The following is a 23,180-nucleotide window of genomic DNA, read 5'->3' on the forward strand; positions in this document are numbered from 1 at the left end:
GAAATATTTGGAAGCGTCTCGAGTCCATTGCTGGGCCGCGGGACGGGAAGAGGTTGTCCATGGGGAGGGGGCACATTCCACAGTGGACGCGCATGCGCGCATTCTGACTCGCGGCACCCGCGCATTCGACCGCGTGTAGCCAGTGTTGTTCAGGTTAGCTTCTTCTGGTTTATATCTGGAAAAAGTAATCTCTTCGCGGGACGTGAACCGCATTTTAGTACACCTTCGGAACTAGGTAAGCTGCGTATGTACACTTTGGCATTAATATTCGTCGACTAGAAATTCCATAAATCCTCGAAATTTAGGTAGGTGCAACATCCTAACACCCTAAAAGCAGGGGCGTCCGGAGACTTTTTCCAGGGGGGGGGGGGCAACTTTGGGACGATGGTGAAGAAAAATATACCCCTCTTGCTTTTTTAACCCATTTTATAGTGCCAATTTAAATAAATATTTAAAACCAAAATTTAAAAATATTCCCTTTTTTAGTATAAAATTAACGAAGATCAGTTTGGAAAAATAAGCGATTTTTTCTCAAAAGCCAGAAAGGGCAACCGCCCCTTTTGTTCCCCCTGAGGACGCCCATGCCTAAAGGTAGATCATTTCTTTTTATAAAATGATCAGTGCTCGTCCATCGATGCAAATCCAATAATTCTTAACCACCAGTAGAAATTCCAAATTCCACGTGAATCAGATTTAGCGGAGCCGAGATCGACGGTTTTTACGGTCCCCTCGCTCGCTCGATCGTTCCCCTATAGGATTAAGAAGAAAATCGTAGGCTGCCTGCGCGGGAATTTTTCGCATAAAGTTTTACGATTCGCTCGATATTCTTGGATCGCGTAGTTTTACGCTCTGTGTATCTGCCGCGGTCCCCCAGGCGCGAATTCCAACGCAACGATTTTGTATGTTCTTTTCTGCGTGGTTTTACGTACGTGGCGGGAATGCTCTGCCTTTAGATGCGTCGGAGCTCCGAGGTTCGCTGTTCGCAACCGTAATAGTACAGAAATGCCTGATTGCAGGCGCAGAAACGGTTCTCCGGCGCGGCGCTCTCCTCAACTTTGGCTCGTCGCGTTGAATGCTAATACGTAGGAAACGGTAGCCGCGTCTATCGCGGGCCTTTTATACTGTTTAATGTGGTATAACGCCGGGAAATTAACGTTTCAGTTCCACCGATAGGCATCATAAGCTTTTAATTATCATAATTAAAGAATACCTACGAAGCTAAATTAGTTATGCTTATAGTTACAAATAAGTTTCGAACAGGATAAGGGCCGTCCTTAAATTACGTAAGGGTAATTTTGGCGATTTCCTACCCCCTCCCTCCCCCAGTATAAGAATTCGTAAGATTTGATATTGCAACTTCTTAAGTAATATTTTTTACATTTAATTTTTTCAGTTATTAAAATTCTTTCAAAGGTTTATATAATTTATTTAACTCGGTTTCGGTAAATTTAAACTAAAACAACTTTTCTGGAATATTAATGATAGAATTTGTATTTATTGAAAATTAGGTTAAAAAATTTTACGTAAGACGCTACCTGACTCCCCCCACCCCCTTGTAAGAAAACGCAATAAATTCGCGACCCCCTCCTCTCACCAAAGCCTTACATAATTTAAGGACGACCCCTTAATACGAGAAAACTGTCTATTATAGAATATTTTTCCGCCAAAAATAGAAATAAAAACTCAACTCGATAACTACTACCTATTCTGTGAATAGGTATATATATTTTTCAATCAAAGCTGTCTTTTTAATGTTAAAGCGATAATTTTATATTCAGTTGTTTCTAATTTACTCGAAGTTTGTAAATATGGAGCAGCACCCCTGTTCCTGCAAGCTCTTACCACTTCTTACGCTCTAGATTTTATTTAGTATCTCTTTAATTACGAGTGTTAATCTATTACAACACACAATGCACATTACATCAGTTACATTATTACGCATAATTTAAAGTGAGGTAGTAGTAATAATATCGATGATAATACTAACAATACTAAACACTTATCGCAAAGTTTTAACCATTCAGAAAAATGAATATTAAAATGATCCTATTCGCGAATACTGTTTCCTCGAGATAGTATCAGTATTTCCACCAAATACAAGCCAGTCTTCGTTCATTTTCACGTACTGGTTCGTATGCAAAGAGGAACGGAATGCTTACATATTTCGTTGCGCGCAAAACCGCGCGATGCATCGTGTGTGACCGAGCGTTCACGATATCGTAAGTTATTACTGGCCGTGTCGTACCGGCCACGTTCAGTTCTGCATCTCTCGCGCCCTTGCCGCCGCCTTGTACTTTTGTATGTTTGTCCTGCGTAAACGTCGCTCGTGCAAAATACTTTTCGAGGTTACGCTGGAGGCCGTTGTGCCAGGGTAAATAATATTCAGGCGTCTCTTCAACCGACACTCGAGAGGACGCGTCCAAAGACCTTTGGTACTTGGCGTCGTATTTCCAGCTCCGGCAACGAAATCTTTAAACTTTACGAAAGCTTCCGCGGAATTCTACGGCGTATATATTTCTCGAGTGGTAAATAATTGCAGAATACGATGTAGGTAAATTGTGGGTACGACCAGGCAGGTCGTTTCTCATCCAGATACGAGTCAAAATTCTGGGATAAATTTCTCTCGTTTGGTACTTTGTTTTTTTTTTTTTTAAATTTACTTCGAAGTTAGTTGAGTATACACGCGCAATAAAATTGTTTAATTGTTTTCCTTTTCGCTGTGCCTATTAGGAATCGTGTTGCCTTGAGGAATTAGAACTGTTCCTTTAATAGTACCTACGTTAGTAATTCGCTCGGCCTGTTTTGGAGATTCCCTGGTCTTGTTCGCTCGAAGAGAATTCCAGAGTGATTTATGCACAGGAGCATTACAATCGCTAGATTCATCACGCGGGAACGTATAAGTGCATCGGTTCTTGTCCTAATACATAAAGCCCTCGACATTCCTGAAGATGAGTCATTTCATCAAAGTTGCTCTGGCTGCGGTTCGTTCGATACGTGGATCGAATCATCGTTTCAAGGTTCTGCAGAGTAGTTCTTGGATGTATTTACTGGCTCGGTTAGCTGATACATTGTTTAAAATAATTAGAGGAGCACCCACTCTAACGACTTCGTGGATTAGTATCAATGAGCAATGTTTTAAGGAGGGAGGCCTACCTAGAACGGTCAGAACAGCATGCTTCTTTGGGAATTTGTTCTAGAAAAACCGATAAACTTTTATTATTAAACATTAGCCCATTGGCAAGAGTACATCTTACGGACATTTCAGTATTTTTTGTGGTAAAAAGTATTGAAAGGTTTGTGAGTTACAGGCGATGCCCGAGACGTCCTTTTTTTAGGCACTTTGCTCGGCGCAGGATCATCCAAAATTGAAAATTCGAATTTTCTTAGATAATATATGAAATTATCTAAACGCCATCGGGCCCGATTTTGGAAAAATTATTTTGAGACAAAATGGCGACTGTGCAAAGTTGAAGCATCGATTTTTGGCAAATCTAGGCAAAAAAAAAAGGAAAAGCTCCCGATAGCGCTTAGATGTTTAACCCTAAAATAAGCCTGCAATGCCTCGAGTAAATCAGTTCATTAATTTTTTAGTTATGTGTGCCATCGACTTTGAAAACATTTGTTACACGAAAAGAAAGCGAATTGTTTTTGAAGTTGTCTGAAGCCTCTGCGTCTAAAGATCGCCCGGTGGAAGCAGCAAAATTAAAACCATTTCGCTACCTTTTCCATTTGGACCATATCACGAGAGGGTTAATTCGCACTAAATTCTCATTTACATCCAAAGAAATGCGGAAAATCAGCAGGCTTCCGGTTCGTCCGAAACACCCGGCGCGAGTACACAGGGGAGCAAAAGAACCGTAAAATTTGATCCTTAAGGGGGTATACCCGTTTGAACCCTCGGAAAATGTATACATTTTGTGGATTTTTTTACAAGTCAACGGTTTGATGCAGATTTCCCGTTTTTTAACTATGTTTACATAGTATTATGAACTACTTATAAAAAAAGTTTCAGTTAAAAAACTATTGTTTTTCGGAAGTTACGGATACATGTCCGAAAGTCTCTCGATTTTAGACGGCTAAACGGTGGCCCTAAAAACTCGCGCTACGTTCAACCAATTTACTTCAAATTTTGCATGCAGAATCATAATAAGATTCCACATCGTCCAACGAAGGCGATTTTGAAAATTTTGAAAAATAAAGAAATGGTGAGAGATCAAAGGTAAAGTTAAATTTTTCTAAGAGAAAAATCCACCTTTTTCCTTTATAAATAATAAACGGGGAATCGAAATAAAAAAAGCCTTCGTTGGACGATGTGGAATCTTATTATGATTCTGCATGCAAAATTTGAAGTAAATTGGTTGAACGTAGCGCGAGTTTTTAGGGCCACCGTTTAGCCGTCTAAAATCGAGAGACTTTCGGACATGTATCCGTAACTTCCGAAAAACAATAGTTTTTTAACTGAAACTTTTTTTATAAGTAGTTCATAATACTATATAAACATAGTTAAAAAAACGGGAAATCTGCATCAAACCGTTGACTTGTAAAAAAATCCACAAAATGTATACATTTTCCGAGGGTTCAAACGGGTATACCCCCTTAAGAAAGATCCATCCGCTACCTGCGTCACGTGCCGCTTAGGCATACGCAGTTTGTGAGATTAACTATACGATACCAGAACCGTAATGAATAATATCGCGATGACGTCGCGATAGGTCTTCGTACGTGGTCGCTGCTTTTTTTGGTGGTCCTCAAAAAACCAAGATCAACAAAAAAAGAAAAGAACTCGAAGAAAGATATACCGTACACAGGTACGACGGAACCTTCCACAGAAAACAAGGGAAGAAATGGACAAACCATAACGGACACGGTGATCGACGGCAAATATCAAAGCCTCGCGCAATTAGGTGATGTTCGAAGCGCAGGCAGGAATGCCTGGACATTCCATCCCCGTCCTTATAATTTCCAGGCGTAATAACGATTCCGCCCTAACGATAAGTAGAGGCGCGTCGAAGGTTCTCGACTTTACGACCAGCCTAGCCTGGAATCCATCATTTCTCTAGGATCCACTTAAAGTTCCTCTCCCCGACGACGGTTTCGTGGAAACCGCCTAGCCTGCTCGCACAAACGGCCCCTCCGAGATATTTCCACTTCCCCCGATCCCATTCGGTTGGGTCTGTGGGAGAGGTGGGTGAAAATAAGCGGGCACTGGCCGCAGGAAAATTCTTTGAGCGGAGAAATTAGCGAGCCGTCGTGCTCATAAATTTCTTCGCGGTCGATCACGAGTTCAGCCCTCTGAGGGAAATGGAACGATGTTTCTTATTGTTGCTGGACCATTTCGGGTTTCTTATAGTTATTAGAATGGCGCAGGGGCACGTATAGAGGCTCAGGTATACACGCGACCCGAAAGAGGCCGAGAATTCCGAGCTATTTTTCTCGTGGAAATCACAAAGAATGTGGTCGAAGGCGGAACGCGCGCAGGTGCTTCTATCCCCTTCTCTCTCTCTCTGTCCCGGGGCCCGTCGGGGCCTGATTCTGCTCCGGTTCCTTCCATTCCCTCTGGGCACCGGCCTGCCCCCGTCCAGCTGTAAAAATTGTCTACGAGGGTCTAAATATTCGGTGGATACCGCGGGGTGATTATAATTCTTGGGCCGAGAGTTGCCTGGAACGAAGGAATGCCGTGGGGCGGCTAAGACAAAGCGCGATCTCCCTCCTGGCCCTTTATCTCTCCAGCGCTGAAGATTAGTATCTATAGTCGGACGACAGATGGTGGTCGGTAGCCGCGCAGTCCAGATTCTATATAAAGTCTGGAACCAGCTTCTCTTCTGCCTCCTCTTCGTCGTTTTCGTCTTCTTCCTTTCCCTTTCCTCGCCGTTACACCTCTAGCCGTGCTCCTCTTTCCATGCGTTCAACCTCCCCCCCCCCTCCTTTATACGCTTATCCCTCTTTCTTATTTCGCGCTTATAATCGATCGAACGCAACTCGGCGTCGGATTTGCCGCGACCGTAACAACCGGTAACGCTAGATCGCGGGTCACCACGCGAAATGAAAGTCTAATTCAGCCCGAGTCCCTCGTAAATATTGCATTTCTTATCGCGCGCTCGCCACGTTACGCAACGTCCTCGCGGCGCAACGTGCGGTTGCCTTTCTTCTTCGGTGGCAGACGGTATTGTCGATTTGAATTCGGGTGAAATCGCACCTCGAGGGTGCGCTGGATGGTCGGGATTGAATCATTCGGCGACCGAGGTCGCTCCCTCCGTTTTGGTACCGCAGATATGCGAAGGTGACCTCCTTTCGAGACGGGGAGTTTTTTTCGGCTTGTCTTTAGTGCCTTTATTGCCTTGTCGCGTAGAATGAGAGAGAGAGAGAGAGCGAGCGCCTCTGGCACCCATACGCAAGAGGTAAGGGGGATAGCGCTCACCTTAGTTCGAGACAATACTGTGTACACTTATGCAGACATCGCCCCAGACTATAAAGCCGGGAATTCACCGGAAAGCTAAGCTAAGAAGGGAACATCGCGAACCCGGAAATTCGAAAAATTCTGAAACTCCGTGAATATGTATTTCCTCCTGATTACAATGCAAGTTTTGTTTGCTGCCCAAATTCACTTCAAGGGGGTGTAATTGACCACTGAAAATCCGGTTATTTACCGATTTTGTGTTATAACTCGTGAACTGTAAAATAATTTTTTCACCAAATGATAGATCTGATTAAAAGAAGTAACTTTTGTCTTGAAACCTTTTTCCTATCTCTTACAGTTCGCGAGTTGCAAAATAAAATCGAAAAATAGCCGAATTTTCAAGGGTTAATTTCACCCCCTTCGAGTGAATTTAGGCAGCAAACAAAAGTTGCGTTGTAATCAGGAGGAAATCCCCCACATATTCACAGAGTTTCAGAATTTTTTTAATTTTCTGGTTCGGGATCTTCCCTTGTAAGCTAAGCTATGCCATGCGATGCTATGTTTTAACGCAGCTTTTGGTGGAAACGGTTCCATAAGAATGTATTGAAGCTAATTTTTTTAAAACGTAGCACAGCATAGCATAGCACAGCATAGCATAGTTTAGCTTCCCGGTGGATTCCCGGCTTAAGTCGATCCTCGATATCGAATTGTTCCCCTTTCTTTGTCAACGTTGCAAGTTTTAACGCATGCTCAATTCAGGGTAGAGGATACCGTGCTAACGGCTCTTGTGAATTTTCGACCACGGGACAGCTGATGTGTTCGGGCTTAACGCATGCTTCCGTCCGCTCGTACCAGCGGCGGTTAGGAGGCCCCGATGGAAACGTAATCGCCGGGGAAAGAGAGGGAGAGAATATTGGCCTGGCGAGATCGGGCCCGGCCAGCCTCCTTTTTCCGTATCCTCCTCTCGAAACTCGCAACAGGCAGGTTGCGCCGCGCTCACGGGGTGTCCGCGATTATCATAATTATATCTCGACGCGATGAGTCATACACCGTGCGCGCTGGTAACACGAGCAACGAGAGGAGAGCGCATCGTTTGCGCGCGTCCGGTCGCCTTGCACCGTTTCGAATCGCTTGGTCGAAAACCAGCGCGATCGTTCCGTTCTTTCGGCCCCAGCCACGTGAGAAACGCAGTCGTGCACAGTGGCGGTCAAAAGAAAATTCGTATCTTTCTAATGTCTACGTAATAAACTTAATACTAGGCTTTAGGTATTATGTTGACTTTAGAAGCTGTTTTATGTCTGTTATCGTTCACAGTTGAACCATTCACTTGATCACTTCTGTACGCAGCTATAGACGGGGGTGTCGATCAAAATTGAATGGTTTGTGAGAAAACATGGGACAGGTTCTTGAAACGAGTAAAACTGTTTTTTAACCGACTTCAAAAAGGAGACGGTTATAGATTCGACCCGTACCTATGTATTTTTTGTTAATGTTTGTCCCCGCGTAAAACTCCTCCACCATATAGGCCGATTTTGATGATCTTTTTTTTATTCGAAAGGGGGTGATGCCCCCTCCGGTGGTCCAATCTCGTACTGCATCAATATTAGCCCAATATTTTGCCAGTTCTGGTTAACCCTTCGGTGGCGCGCTCTTCAAACTTGCATGAGTGGGCGCGTTGTGGCTTTTACACCGCAGTCGGAGTTATTGTTTTACTCTAAATTTAGACAATTTTAGGTCTCACAGAAGAAAAACGAAATTACATTAGTTGCTTAATAATAATTTAATTCAATGAACATAGAATAGAACATAGAAAAGGAAATTAGTCCACATCCATTTACTGCTCGTTTTTACAGTAAATATACGAAATATAAAATGTGGGGCTAAATAACGCGGGCGCGCCCACCGAAGGGTTAATAAAGACTATTGTCACGATCTATTCGTACAAACACAAAATAATAATAATTAGGTGTTGGTTTTAATATCTTTAAAATATATATATATAAAAATCATATTAAAAATCTTTAAACCGACTTCAAGAAAATAAAAATGCACTAAAAAGTAAGACATAATTATTTCCCTTATTAAATCTAAGATTCTGAATTTTTTTAAGTCGGCGCCAGATTTACACAGTGCAAATGATGAGGCGCCGACATAAACAAATTGAGTGTCGTAGATTAAATAAGGGAAAAATTATTTTTTACTTTTTATTGCATTTTTATTTATTTGAGGTCAGTTTCATTTTTTTTTCTTGGAAAGATGATGGATTTGTTTGAGTAGGCTCTTGGAATATTTTGAATTATATAATTTGTGGAAAAGTTTGAATACCTTGGAAGGTCAGAATTTATTTTGTTTATTCGAGTTGCTGTGTGGTATACCTACTATTGTGGCATAGTGTGGCTGTGCTATTGGAATATATTCTGCAGTTACTTAAATTATTTGGGCGATTGCGTTCCTGGAAGTTTCCATTTGGAGAAGTCAGGTTTTACGAAATCGGTGAACAGCCTCAATTTTAACGAAGCACTTAAGCCGAATGAAAACAGAAAATCGACGTGGGCAATTAATGTACAGCGACCACGGTGCACCTTGAACTCTCTTGAAGTGTAGGCGACATTTCGAAAACATGAAATCAGACTCGCGAAAAAGGAGAGGTAAATACACGCGAGTTGTTATCTGACAGTTGGTTAATGGGAAGGAGGAGGGCTAATTTACAAAGTCTGCGAATGTACATAGTCTTCTGTTACTAAAAATCGCGGCGACTGTCGTGAGTCACTCGTCTTTATTTGTACGATAAGAACATTACCAAATTCGTGGTAGTAGTGCGTAGGCAGTTGGTAAATAAACTTGGTTAAAATTCTTTTATCAGTCCCGGGTTTTAAGGTCTTACCGAATTCCTCAAATTACCGGGTGTTCTGCAACGAACCCGATAAATTTCATCAGTTTTCATAAATTACGTTCTCAAAAGAGATAATATCTCACTCATTATTAATTATTAGTAGCCATAAAAATTCCGGAATACACATTAAATATATATATAGAAAGTTTCATAATACTACACCTTATAGTTTATTAAAAAAAAGTTACTCAAAATCTTCTTAAAATCGGACCACTTAAAATGGGAATACCCCCGCAACCATAGAATACTAATGTACGTAATAAATATTTACGCGCATGTCTAACACTTCCAAGAATCACTGCTCTGCCAATACACCCCCTCTTTTCCCCATCAGCAGTCTTTTATTTTAATTTTGACTGTTTTTTACCGCATGAAACTTGTCGAATTTAACCCTTCGTGGTCACACGGAGTGTATCGCACCCCAGGTAATTTTTTTCTTTGCCAATATTTCTGTAAATTTTTAGACCTTAATATTAAAATCGAAAAATTTGGTAAATTTTAACAAAAAAGATCGCTTCTTTCCATGTACATCTCTAGTAAAAAAAACTATTAGAGCATGCCAGAGCAATTATCACTGAAAAGTTAAAAGATTAAAAAATGCAAAAATGGTACCTTAAAAATGACACTAGGGTGCAGTTAATCCCATATGGCCAATTTGTGAGCATAAGAAATGGCCACGAAGGGTTAAATAAATTTGAATTGTATATCAAGAAGAATAAAAGCAGAAAATAGTAGACAAATAAATTTTAAAATACCGATAAAAATTGAAATAAATATTCGACAAAATTCACTAAAGAAAACATTACATTTAATAACAAGCAAATACCAAAGAACATTAGTATTCTAACGTTAAGACAGAAAATGGTCCCATTTAGGGCACCGCACGGAAACTCGAAAATCTCTATCCTCTTCCGAATCAACCCTACCATACCTACTTCCTCCCCAAGGAACCTCCTTTTCGTTGCGTCCCCGTGCCTTCGATAAGCGCCAGGCATATTCAGGTGCGCGTACATTCAGCTGTCCCACCCAGTATGAAATGTAAAACAGCGCACGTAGTGGTGTTCTATGTAGAACGTAGGATTTACAGATGGCCGTGGTCGACCTGCATAATCCCGGTGCACGATCCATAATGCATCGACGAGCACCGCCTGCCTGATCACAATTTATAATTTATTGCCAAGTTGCGAAGCTGCATCTCCCGTGTTTTTTTTTTTTCTCTTCTGCCTCTCCTCCCCCCTTGACTTGGCGAGGCACGTTGATTGTTGGCGGCGCTGCGAGTCCCTCTGGTAGTTAGCAGCTTCCCTCGCGGAGGGCACGCTGGAATTCCGTTGATTTAAATGGCGCTCAAGGTGAGCGTTCCGATTGAATTTACGTCCCGTGGCTTTTCCACGGAGCCTCGTTATTTACGTGCGAATATTACGGCCGCGGGATTCCGCGGCGCGTCTCGTACGCGTGGAAATCGAGGAGCCAGTATAATTCCTCGGTCACCGGCAGTCCACGAGAGCGCAGGGGGGTTGCGTCGTAGATTCTTCTGTCTACGATTTACAATACGCGCTCCAAGCTGGCGGAAGCTACGTGGGCGCTGTATAAATCAATTTAACGCGTTTCTACGGCATCCCGAAGCTTGTTGGAAAGGCGAGCTGTAAATTTCGCGATTAGTTAGATGCGCTTCCAGTACGGGTGCCTGAGAAGAAATTAAAACATTTTGGGGAACTCTAAGTTGCATCGATCTTTCACGATCGTCGGATCGAAGTTTTCCAGCGGACATCTGAATTTATAATTTAAATTAGGATTGGAATTTTAATGCAACACACATTTATCGGAGCAGGGGCGTAACGTTTATATCCCGCAGGGAGGTGCGCATGCGCGTTGCGAAACGATTTATAAGGTGGCTGCTTTTGATATGGCGATTTCTCAGGAGGCAGAGCATCGCGAAAGAATCTCTCAATTTATGTGGTACCATCATTGATATTCCCGTCGAGGAGCACGACTCCTCTCGGGGCGAAGTTAGGGAGAGCGTGCCATAGAAAGGAATTTATGCGAAGGGCTTGCGGTGTTCCGACCTTCACGGTCACGTTGCAGCCGGACCTCAAACCGCACGAAGGTTATTCCGAACAATTCCACGCCTTGTCTCTGACTTGCAGGACCAGGTCACAGAATAGAACGACGCTATTGTCAGCCGCAGTCGGCTCGCGCGCGCGCGCGTGCACGTGCAGCGATTTTTATCGCGATCGCCCGCTACGAAAATTCCAACGGGATATTTAAAGGCATTCCATTGTTGGAAGGAATTCTTCTTCTCTTTTGTCCCCTCCCCGCTCTCCCTACACCCTGGTCGCGTTCGATTCAACGCGCAGCATCATTCTCGTAACTCCGTCGCAGGGACTTCTAAGATAATCCCCAATTAAATTGGAATTATATCCTGCACTATTTCTCCGCAGAAACCATTGCCATTTCCATGGGATATTATCCTCAGAAATAGTTGCGTCCCGGGCCAGGAACAGTTCCGTTGCGCGAGTGAAGAAACGCTCTGTATACCATCCTAACGAGATTAGAAAGGCTACCATTCGGTAGTTCGCTGGAGGATGAGCGCGATAGACCCAAGAAACGTCGAATCACATTGAACATACAACGCGAGCCTGTAAAGCGTTTTAAATAATAAGGAACTGATTCGACTAAGCGTCAGCAGCTTCCACAGAGCCACCACAGAGATCCACGATTCCTTCGCGAGGCATTCAAGAATTCCTGTATTTGGATCGACTGGATTCTAGCCCTCGGTATCTTCGAGCCAGTGGAAACGCTCCCAGTCGGCGGATATTCCAGCGTCCCATCCCTATCGAAAGATCAACGGCGCGCCGTTCCCGTCGCGATTACAATTTCAGATCGATTCGTACGTCAGCCGGCGTGGTATGAGGCCCCTTTTACCGTAAACAGTGAACAATGGCGCTGGGACGGGATAAAAATAATCCCCGTGGAAGAGGGCCCGAGGCCCCGGCGGTGCTCGGGCCTTCGTAGCGATCCGCCGCCGCGCGTCTTCCTCCGGTAGAAATGGCGAGGAACGCGAGAACTACTCGTTATGCATCCGAGTGGCGGGTAGATAGGGGAGGCCCCCCCTCCCCCCTCCCCTCTCCCTGGGCCTGTGTGTACACGCTCGTATATACCGATCGGGTCGCGGAATCGTCGTGGATTCTGTTTCTTCGTTCTGCTTCTGGCGGAGGAAAGAAACCCGCTGGCAAGGCCCGCGATCGTGAGCTCCGAACGGGTGTGAATGCCCGTACGTGCCAGAAACGAATAATGAAGCCGCGGTACGATCCACGATAAAACCTGATGCCGTTGGAACGCCACTCACGTACGAATCCTTTACCTTGTACCCGATTTGCGAGCGAGCTGGTCAACACCGCCGTGCCTACGAGCCGCGTTGCCCCGAGACTCGCTTATACGGGCCCACCGAACGCTGCGGTCGCTCTCTCCCCCCACCCCTCGCCGTTCGGTTACACCGGGACCGGCGACGCCGCCGCGCGCGAACTTTCACGCGTGTAGAGAGTCGTTTCGTACAACGGTTCCCTGCCCCCCTCCTCGCCGGCGAATCGCCTCGAAGCAGGCTTACTCCGCTTAACGCGTTATACACGCTTTGTCGCCTTGTCTTTTCGTCCTGGGCTCGACGCCGGATGATCGGTCCCGCGTGGAACGGTCGTGACATTCGGGATAGGTCGCGTGATCACGTCCACGCGATCGAAGACCGAGTGGGACGCGTTAATGCTCCGCTATTCTTGCGGGGGATTTAGATTTGACTGAACCTATGCTTGCTGAATGGCGGAAGAGTTCACTCGAGTCATACTGGACACTATAGCGATAGGGTGTATGAAAGGTTTCAGAGAATTTATAGAGGAATGATCAAGGAGTAGGTAGATAGTTTTTATTTCTGATCATAAGTTGACTGTTATCGCCCTACTTTATCTATGTTTTACATTTATCCGCCCTCGCATCTCCCTTCTTCTTAGCGCAACAATTCACCCTTCGTGTATTCGCTTAAATTCAAAGCCCCAGGGCGCCAAAGTAGCCACGGTATCCAAAGTATCCAACATCTGGGCTAGATGAACGAGATACGCGCTCGCCTTCTCTTTTCGCGATACCGTGGGGCCCTGGCGAGGCCCATAAGGCACGTCGAATAAATTTCCGCGGCGCTCCGTTACGTTCCCGCCGGTTGCTTTCTCCGTGGCCTGAAGCTTTCTTAAAAATATCCCGCCGTCCCCCTACTCGGAATTCGACCATCCGGCGATCGGGCCCCGGCTCTCTCGCGGCCAATACCGACGGGGCCTGTCGGCGTTGGAATTCAGGCAACGTAGAGTAGCGCGCCCGCGCGACGTCGTACACCCACGTAGTGGAAGCAGAGGAAGTGGAAGAGAGAAAGAGAGAGAGAGAGAGAGAGAGAGAGAGAGCAGAGTGGAAGGAAGAGAGGAGGGTGGCCGTCTGCTGTGCTTCTGAAAATTCATTGCCACTACCCCGGGGCCGTTTTCCCCGGCGTGGTTATTAACGGCGCACTCGAGCGCCCAACGGAGAGCCCGCAAAGCTGCACCACGGAATTTATACGTACTTAAACGCGCTATTATCGTCGTTCGCGCGAGATCGCGTGGGCGCGCGTGGCACTAACTGCCGTACCGTGCATTCGAAAGTCCGTCCGTGGGCCCTTCCTCTGCTTACTTTCTTCTCGTTTATTCGCGAAAAGCTCGGTCCACGGGATAGAACTCTGTGCTCGTTAGTTCCTCGAATAGGGCGGTGGTATACGTACGACACCCGGGGCGTACGTTTGAAAAAATGGTGGGTCTTTAGCGGAAGACGTGATACAGGTTGAGGATCTTTAGAGCACTCCGAGGAGGAGTGATTTAATTTAATAACACTTCGACTTATTTTCGCGATAGCTTCTGGAAAGCACTGAAAGTATTGTCGGAGAGCCCAGGTTGTTTAGTTCGAAGGCGAATCCCGACGAGCTTAACGACAGAAGCGATCGCTCGGATAGGCTTGACCGACTTAAACGGGAATTTTGGAAATCCTTGCGCCAGTGGAAGCGTTAAGTGGTCCCCCGGCGACGCTGAGATCCCATGAAATATTCATGCGTGGTATCCGTAGCATCCTCTCGAACATATCGCGGGTATCGAGAAACTTGGGTAGCCGGTGAAAGTATAGAGATACCAGCCTGGCCGTTCTACGCGCGTGCACGAGCATTTTAAAATAATAACGCGACACGCGGTGTCAATGCACCGCGGAAACGCATTTCTCACCTGCAATACCGTGTGTCAATTATCCCTGCGAGCCAGCCCCATTCCCCGGCCCGCGTGCGCGTTCAATCGCCGCAACGAGACGATCTGAATAAGGGCACCGCGAAAGTAGGACGTTATATTAAAGCGTCAGCTGCGTCGATATCGTCTGGAAAGTACAAAGTGCTTCCAAAATTTCCTGGCAGAATCCCTCCCTACTCTGAGTTACTTAAGAAAGGAGCAACGCACCGACAGCGCGTACGCGGAAATACCGATAAACAAGAATTCGCGTCTAGATGGTATTTAAACTTTAAAGTCCTCCGCCTACGTTCTTCCTGGTTCGATGCATTCGTAAGTGCACGCACGAGGATGCACGGGGATATAAAGTCTCCCTGGAGCTGGCGACGACGCAGCGGGAAAAGCTGCAGGAAATGGTCAGAAACGTCGGGTCTACCGCGGTGTTAATCCGAGCCTGGATACAGGGTGCAGTATGCACTCGGAATGCAGCTCTCAAAGTGGGCTGCTCTTGGCTATCGGCGTGCATCGTGGAACTTGGCTACCTGGTGAAAGTACCTCCACCTTCGCAGCGCGCTGCGTGCGTGTACGAGAATCGCGCGCACGTTGATTCCGGCTGTACGCGCAGCCACGACGCGAGATACTGCCAGATAGCGTGGCACGTAGTGTCAATGTACTCCATTGTGTCATCCGTCACGGACTTGTGAGATAACACGCTCCGCAGCGATGGCTATGACCTGACCTATCGCTCAACCGAGCGGCCGGAGTCGACCAGCGAAATATTCCCGTTAAGCGATCTCGTTCCGCGGCGTTCATTCACGAAATCACGTTTCTGCCGCCTAATTGATATTCCGATTGATCTCTGATAAGCTGGCACTGGGTGAACGGGGAGCACAGAAACTCGGTGGCTCGACTGTTTCGCGTGGGTAGCTTTTGGGGATATTAATCACTCTCGTTCTATGTATCTACTTCATTTTTTATTCAAATTCCATTTCAAAATTTCGGCTTACCTTAAGGGGTCGTGCTCAGTCAGGAGGCCGAAAAAAGGGTCGTCTTTGGAAATTTCTTACTCAAAAGCTATAACTCATTTGTCAAAAAATCTTTTTTCCTTTTAAGGATTGCATCTAGTACCGTGCATCGTAATTTTTTTATTTGAAAATACTTAGCAATAACTGAGTTATTGTCCATCACCCGAAGGTTCTCTAGAAAAAAGGCTTCTGCGGTGACCACTGCTGCTCGAAAGTAGATCATCTAAAATAAAAAATTCAAGCCTTTAGTTTTAGAGAACCTTCGAGTGATGGACAATAACTTAGTTATCGATAAACATTTTTAAATAAAAAAATTACGATGCACTGTACTAGATGCAATGTTTAAAAGGAAAAAAGATTTTTTGAGAAATGTGTTATAGCTTCTGAGTAAGAAATTTCCAAAGACCACCCTTTTTTGGCCTCCTGACTGAGCATGACCCCTTAAAGATAAGAAGAAGATAGTCGCAAGTCCTCTTCATCGAAAGTACCATTCCTTGGCTTCGTCACGAATTATTATAGAATAGTATAGACAGACCGCCTGATTCATCCGAATTTAGAAATACCTATCACAGCGCGATACTCCAAAGAGTTCGAGTTTCGCGTCTACGCGAATGGGGCCATAACGCGGCCAACGTCAGCCACTGGTTGACGGTGGGATTGCAAGATTCCGCGCGGAGCCGCGTTCTGCTCGACATCTTTTTCCCAGCTGACCGATTAATGCGCGTTTACACCGAGTCAGCCGTCTATGGTCTAATTAACACCCGCTTACGCGCCGCGCGGCGTGCTTCGAGGTGTGATTATCTCGCCCGTGCTGCACGGCCATTCAGAGGGAGCGAGGGGGAGAGGGATCTATCTGTCAATTTATCGGTGTCCACTTAGCCGATGCACGTGTGTGCGAGCACGTGCACGCGAATGCAACGCCCACGCGTGGAGTGCAACCTTTCCCCGGTAATGTACGCGCATGCCCGCCACTTATACGCCCGACGAAGCATAATCGAGCATAACTCCCTTATACTTTACGCGGCAGGCCCGCGCCGCGGCCCGGGCTGGCCATTACGCGGGACCTTATGCAACGTTATGCGCGTGCGTGCATACGCGTTTCACCAACGCGACGATCTTCAGTTATCTTTACGCATTCCAGCCTCCTAGGCGTGGACCAAGTCCGCGCGCCTCTCGGCGTCGCATCCTCGCGGCTTTTGTTCCATCGTTCCGTCAAGCAAGCCTCTTCGCTCCCTTATCGCTATTGGTTCGCAATTAGCGTTCCTTACGCGGCAATCGGGAGCCTCCGCGTTCCCGGTCGCGCGAGCACGAGGCTACTCTGGAGTGTTGTAAGGTGAACGTCCCAATTTCTGCTGATTTAAGAGGTAACTCGTCATAGAGAAGGTGTGAAAAATTTGTTTCTGATGAAAATTTGCAGAGTAATTGATTAATTCTTTAATAATAATTCAACCAATTGAAAACCTATTTAAGAAAGATATTTCAAGATTTTCGACTGTTAGTAATTTGTAATTAAATATATAATGCTCTAAATGTCGGTATTTCTGCTGATGAAAAATAGCGATGTATGTATTGCCCCAAGCTCGTGCAACACTCGCGTAAATGCTTAAACAATTTAGAATTATTTTGTTGCAACTGTGGTACAAACGTAACGCATATAATAATAAGAAAAATACGAAACGAGCAGAAATGGGGACATGAGCAGAAATTGGGACATTCACCTTACGGTGACTGTTCCGCGGTGTCTTTAAATCGGAACTGTCCCGTGGTGGCGGGCGCTGAGATAAATCGTTGAAGTGAATTGAAGCCGAGGGTTGGCCGCCGGCAATTACGTTTTGGTGGATTTGTAATTGAAAGGCAGAATGGGAGTAGCGACGCGTAGGAAAAGAGGTATGCGGCCGATCGAGGGTACGTAATGCCTGGCTGATCTCCTGAGGGGCAGGCAGGCGTCCAGGCGACACGACCACGCCGCTTCCAGAGAGGAATTCGGCCCTCGGTGCGGATTGACCTGCGTGCCTGTGGTTTTTCCGCGGCGTCGCGCTGTCGTCTGGCTCATTTTTCCCGTGCCGGTGCTTTCGCATCTCTGTTATTAAACTCGAATGGCACGGAACGTCGTTACACGTTAACCGTATGGCTGCCGTATCCGGGAACTATCAAACTAACGACGCCTCGCCCGCGGCCGTTGGGGCCCAAAAATAGTCGGCGGGGCCCCGCCGTATAATTACGATCTCTCTTGGACTCACCAGGATGCGTCCCAGCGATTTAATTCGTCTCTCTCTCTCTCTCTCTCTCTCTCTCTCCTCTTCTCGCTCCCTCTCCTCTCTGCGTTCCTCGGACGCCCGCAGGACGCCAATCGGCATACATACATACCTCCACGTAACACGAAATCCCGACGATTCGTTTAGATCGTAATTTCGAAGTTCGCAAAGTCGATCATTTCGGGGCCCCGAGTATCTTCCCCGAACAACCCGTACGAAAAACTTCCTCTAATGTGGGGTACGCGGCGCAGGCTACACGGTCTTTTTGCAGTCGTTTCGTGGCCCCCTGACGTCACGTTTAATCGCACCCTCGACGGAGGTAGAGCATTGTGGGGCAAGAGTGCGCACTTAAAGTTTGGACTTCCCTAGAATCCTTGGTATTACACTGATAGCACATATCATCGTGTAAGAAATAACTACTATCCCTTATTATTCGACAGGCAGTGACTTCGTGTAAATCTACCTGTCACAATTTATATGAAATAAATATTTCCAAAAAGCGTGAAATGCGAACTTTTTTTAGTTTACTTCTAATAGTTTACAATTAATTTTTTTTTTATCAAGGTAACAGTAATAGCACATAACTATTCTTCTTCAAACGCAGGACAAATTATTTATTCCGCAGAAGTTGTTGGTTGGGAAATTCTCTTTTCGGAACCGATTTGTTCTGTTCCTTTCAAAACTTTTTAGAAGTAGATGTTATTTTTTTTTATTTTTTGCGAATTTTTACCTTTCATCTACCCTACTCCTTTGCTTCTACGAGATTGTTTACCAGGAATATGATGGAACTAGCTTGCCCCGCTTACAATACCAGCTTCGCATTAAATCGTTATCTTAATCGACTATTAACCGCAATTTCCTGTCCACCTTTCCATCATTCATTTTCAGTTCCTCGACGCCCCGATGTAAGAGCGCTGTTTACTCCGTATTCCAGCTTCGAACGTCGAGTATGTACTTACCTACTGGCGGACACTCGGTAATTAAGAGGCACTTACGTCTGTCTCGTTGGTCGATCTCACTATTAGACGCGCATCACGCCGGCTAATTGAAGTATTACATCGTCGGAATGCGATGCACCCCGGGGCCATCAAGCCGATTGCGGCAATAAAATCTGTTTTTCCGCGACGCTCGAAACCCAGTGTACGGCTGAGAGTACTTCAAGCCCCGGTGCTTGATCCCCCGTCCCTCCGTTTCCGTGCCCCGCGCCGTCGTATGCAGAAGGGCCTTAACGATGAATGGGCCCCGTCCGCTGCGAAGCGTACGATCGCTGAGTGCATTAAGCGGCGAGTATCCAGCGACGCCGGGGCGCAGATTACGGGAGGACCATTCGCCCCATCGCCGTGGTTCAACTCTCCGCTATACTAAATTCCTGGTGACGCGTCTGCTGTCCGTATACGGCGTAGATACGGCACCGTGGAAAATGGATGAAGTAACCAGCTTTCACACCTCTTTCCTCGCTTTGTCTCGGCCTATCTCGCATTCACGTTGTTATATGTCGCGCCATTAGGAACGCGAACGTTCGGTCCGTTGCTCCACTGATTGCCACGGAGTGGCCTACGGGCGGTATTTATTATTTTCTTGGGACACGTGACATCGCTAGCGGTTTCTTTGTGACTTCTCTCGGGGGTATCCTGCTAGGGGGCTTGAATGAAATTTATGGGTACTTTTGAGGAGTGAATCTTGGTGGAATGTTTCGTAATGCACTAGTATGTGCAGCTCTTTGGCGGATAGTCTTATAAATTTGAATATAAGCACTCGACAAGGGGCATTCTTCACGCGTTAAATCGCGGCAATATTTTACTCTGGGGACATTCCATGCGAACTCGGACAGATTTCGGAGTATATTTTCGTAGATTGCGGAAATTTGAATTTGTTGTATTTTTCAAAATTCCGAAAAATCCTTTGAGGTACGTTCAAATGTCACTAAAGACTACAGCATATTCAAATTTCAGTAATCTACGGAAATATACTCCGAAATCTGTCCGAGTTCCCATGGAATGTCTGGTCTGGCGAATGGTCCTTGTCTTCACCTCTCTACATAAACAGCGTTTAAATTTTCAAAGAGTTCTTTTCACGACCAATACGATGTCTCGGGTGCATCCTCAACATTAGGAGCCCGATCTCTCTGTTTCTTCCTCTGTCCCTTGTTTCTCCTCGAAGCACGCTTGTTTAAGCGTTTGTCCAGCGTTAATTATGCTAATACAACGCGATAAATTTCGGGAGGATGCTAACACGTTTCTCAGACGGCATTTAGGGCTTTAATTAATTGCACGCCGTCCAGGGCAATTACATCTAACCTTATTTCACGGTTTATGCCAGTTTAATTTGTACTCAATTATACGAACGTTTTTGATGTTTAACGCGCCGTAGACGCCGCTTATCTAGGAGCATAAAGCCTCTTCCCTTTTCGCGGCGCTGGCTGCCCCGTCGTCGCGCCTTTTATCGCCTCGCGAGACGAAGGGCGAATGCTTCGCGATGTCGTAAATGAGCGGGGCCCTGGCAATAACTGCGGCCGATTGCGGCAACGGTTATCAGCCTGGTCGCTTGTTAGCGATGCCCGTCGGTTTAACGATACTTTATATCGTGATAACGCCTCTCTAGTTCGCTCTTAATATCTACGATCGTAAACCTCCGCTCGGACTGCAAAAGAATCCGTTACGGTGTACGGCGCTCGCACTGTCTGCGAGGAATCCTTCTCACGGATTTTTCAATCACCTTCCTGTCCTGTTGTCCACGAAGTGACTCCAGCAACGCCGCAGGGGACTGTAGAATGGAACCGTCCCCAGCGGAAATTCCTAGTCCTTTCGAACACTATTCAGGCAATATTAACTTGAAAACATAGAAATTTGTGTCTTCGCGCAGAAATGTATTTTTTTTTTTTTTTTGGTAAATAATTTTCTATCCTGGATGGAGTAAAGTTTCCCAGCCAAGGTCCGGAGTTTCTTTGCCGGCGATCAGGTGTCGATGATTTATTAGTAGACCGCCGAAGACAAATGAATCGGGCCGGGTCGTTTTTGTGCCACCGCGTACGTGCTCCCATGGCAAATGGCTCGATTGGTACACGAAATTCCACGGAATCGCCTTTCTGGGCATGCTCGCGAGTGCTCTTACATAATGTCTTATGTACTCCTTCGGCACGACCGAATCGAATGCTCTGCTGCGGAATGGAATGGAATGGAATCGCTCGGAATGGGGCCACTCACTCTTGGCTCTACGCTGCTCCAGCAACCAAGTTCCTAGAAACGATCTCGCATCTGCTCTTAAATCCGAGGAGATCTCGTCCGATCCATTTGGTCAGCTTTGCAATTTGAAATGTTCGAAGAGGATGGAGTATTGCGTGCCACTAAATGCTGGATAATGTTTTCGTGTTATTCGCGAGAGTCGTCTTTTTTTTTTCTTTTAATTGCGAGATAGTAACGTGTAATTGGGTTTGGTGAATGACGGACACTATCGCGCCGGTCTTTCCTGCAGACCCTCGGTCTCACCTCCAGCATTGCCAATCTTTTTCTGCGGTATTGAATAGAGACATCGAGCGCGGCCGAAAGAAATCGTTTTCCGCACGAATGCTTCTCATTCTTCTATGCTTGTAGCCCAGTCCAGTAAGAAATGTTTATAGCGGTGTGATTAAACGCGGTCTTCGCTTGGCAGATGCACAGGCAGCAAGCTATCCCTTCTTAAATGTTCCTCAAGTTTCTCCACTATTCTGAAATACAGATCTCACGGAGAGTGGCTTAGAAAATCTATGATTGTGGAAAATGTTGCGAAGCTGTTGAAGAGCTCGAACAAAATTTAAGGTCATTTGACATTTCAAATTTAACCCGGCAGTGCACAGGTGGAATTTTGAAACAAAAGTATCCACGTGGGGTGCTCCGGGCAAAAAAATCTGTGTGCTTGCGACTCTTTATTGAGTTTTTACTCAAACAATGCAGATCTAAACGAACATTAACATTGCTCCATAGTATACGGCAAAAATATTAACACTAGAATAACCATCGATTGACGTATACCTACCTACTTCTACCGGAAGGCTCAAAATTACTTGTTTGTTAAATTAACAAGTCATTTAAGAAAAGACATAGAAACTTAATAAAAACATAACTTTTGGCGGAACCCTAAACTTCTTGAAACGCCGAGACAAACCATCAGAAGAATCATAATTCAAGGAGTTAAAGAATTGCTTAAATCAGTTCCACCGCGATAAGAATCTCACCCCCTCGTTCAAGGGTTTCGCCCCCAAGTTTCAACCCACTTCACGGCGACCAGCCTCGCAAGAGCCGAATGAAAAGAATTTCGTTTCATCTGGAAGGGGGCCGCGACACGGCCGCGTTGTAAACAGAGAGGAGGAAATGTACGGTCGCTTGTTACGTCGCGATGATAAATCAGCGTTTCCCTGCGTTACGGCGCATCCCGAGAGTAGGATGCAGGCAGAAACGCACCCCCTTGTACACGCGAGAGGACGAGAGCGGCGCGGCGCACGCATCGAAAGTATACACGGGCGCTATGCGGTTACGTGACACGGCGGATCGTATATATGGGGCCCCGGCTGAATCTATGACGACAGTATAGTCGAGGGGCATTACATGCCCCTCGCGCGGCAGCGGGCCCCGCGATGGCGACCGGCGAGTAGCGCGCCTGCGCGCCGCGGTGTCCAACAAATTGACGAACAAAATGAACGGCATACGTTTGACGCTGATTTATCGCGCCATTGTGCAAACGTCGAACGTTGCATGACGCCGTAACTTATTCTATCCGGGGCGAAGACGGCCACGCGTTCATCTTTGAATTACAACCGGGAAACGCAAAAACCCCTCCGACGACCAGGGGAGATTATAAATCGAGGCCTGCCGCGTGGAAAACAAGACGTTAGCGGTGCACGAAGTGACTCTCGGCAATTCAGCTCTGCCCCTTTTTCCCCGGTGGCGGTGTCGCGTAGAAAAATCGACGGACGGCGAGGCGCGCGCGTCATTGCTGAACGTAGATGGCGCGTTGCGGGGCGCAGTTGCACCAGCTTTGCCAATTAGTTTGATACTAATTACCCGACACGGGTCGAACCGTAACGCGGTGGCTCATTTTCTATTTTTAATGCTTCTTTATGGGACATATGGAAATTTGTTACGCGTTCTATTTACATACCTGCTCGGAAAGGGGAGGGTGTGCTGAATATCTGTGCGTGTTTTGAAAGGGTTAATTATTATTCGCAGCAGACAAGTGTATTGAGTAATTCGATCCGGGTATGCGATACGATTGCGCGGGAACTAAGACGGTTCTCGAAAAAGTAATTAAGCGGGAGACGGGCGGTTCCCGATGCGTCAGGTTTGATGTGATTTATCGCGAAAAAGG

At 46.1% G+C, this 23,180-nt stretch overlaps 1 protein-coding gene across 4 annotated transcripts in view; it reads left to right on the plus strand.

Moving 5' to 3' along the window:
• Positions 1 to 23,180, plus strand: part of LOC143367423 (protein expanded) — a 111,582-nt gene that overhangs the window by 1,684 nt on the left and 86,718 nt on the right. The window contains exon 1 of one of the 4 annotated variants that reach the window (XM_076809222.1): positions 145 to 235. The exons of the other annotated variants lie outside the window; for them this stretch is intronic. The gene's annotated coding sequence lies outside the window, so the exon portion shown is untranslated. Of the gene's footprint in view, positions 1 to 144; positions 236 to 23,180 lie in introns of those variants that run through there. 4 annotated transcript variants of the gene reach the window in all.

Source organism: Andrena cerasifolii, chromosome 3 (assembly GCF_050908995.1).
Source record: "Andrena cerasifolii isolate SP2316 chromosome 3, iyAndCera1_principal, whole genome shotgun sequence".
Taxonomy (NCBI): Eukaryota; Metazoa; Arthropoda; class Insecta; order Hymenoptera; family Andrenidae; genus Andrena; species Andrena cerasifolii.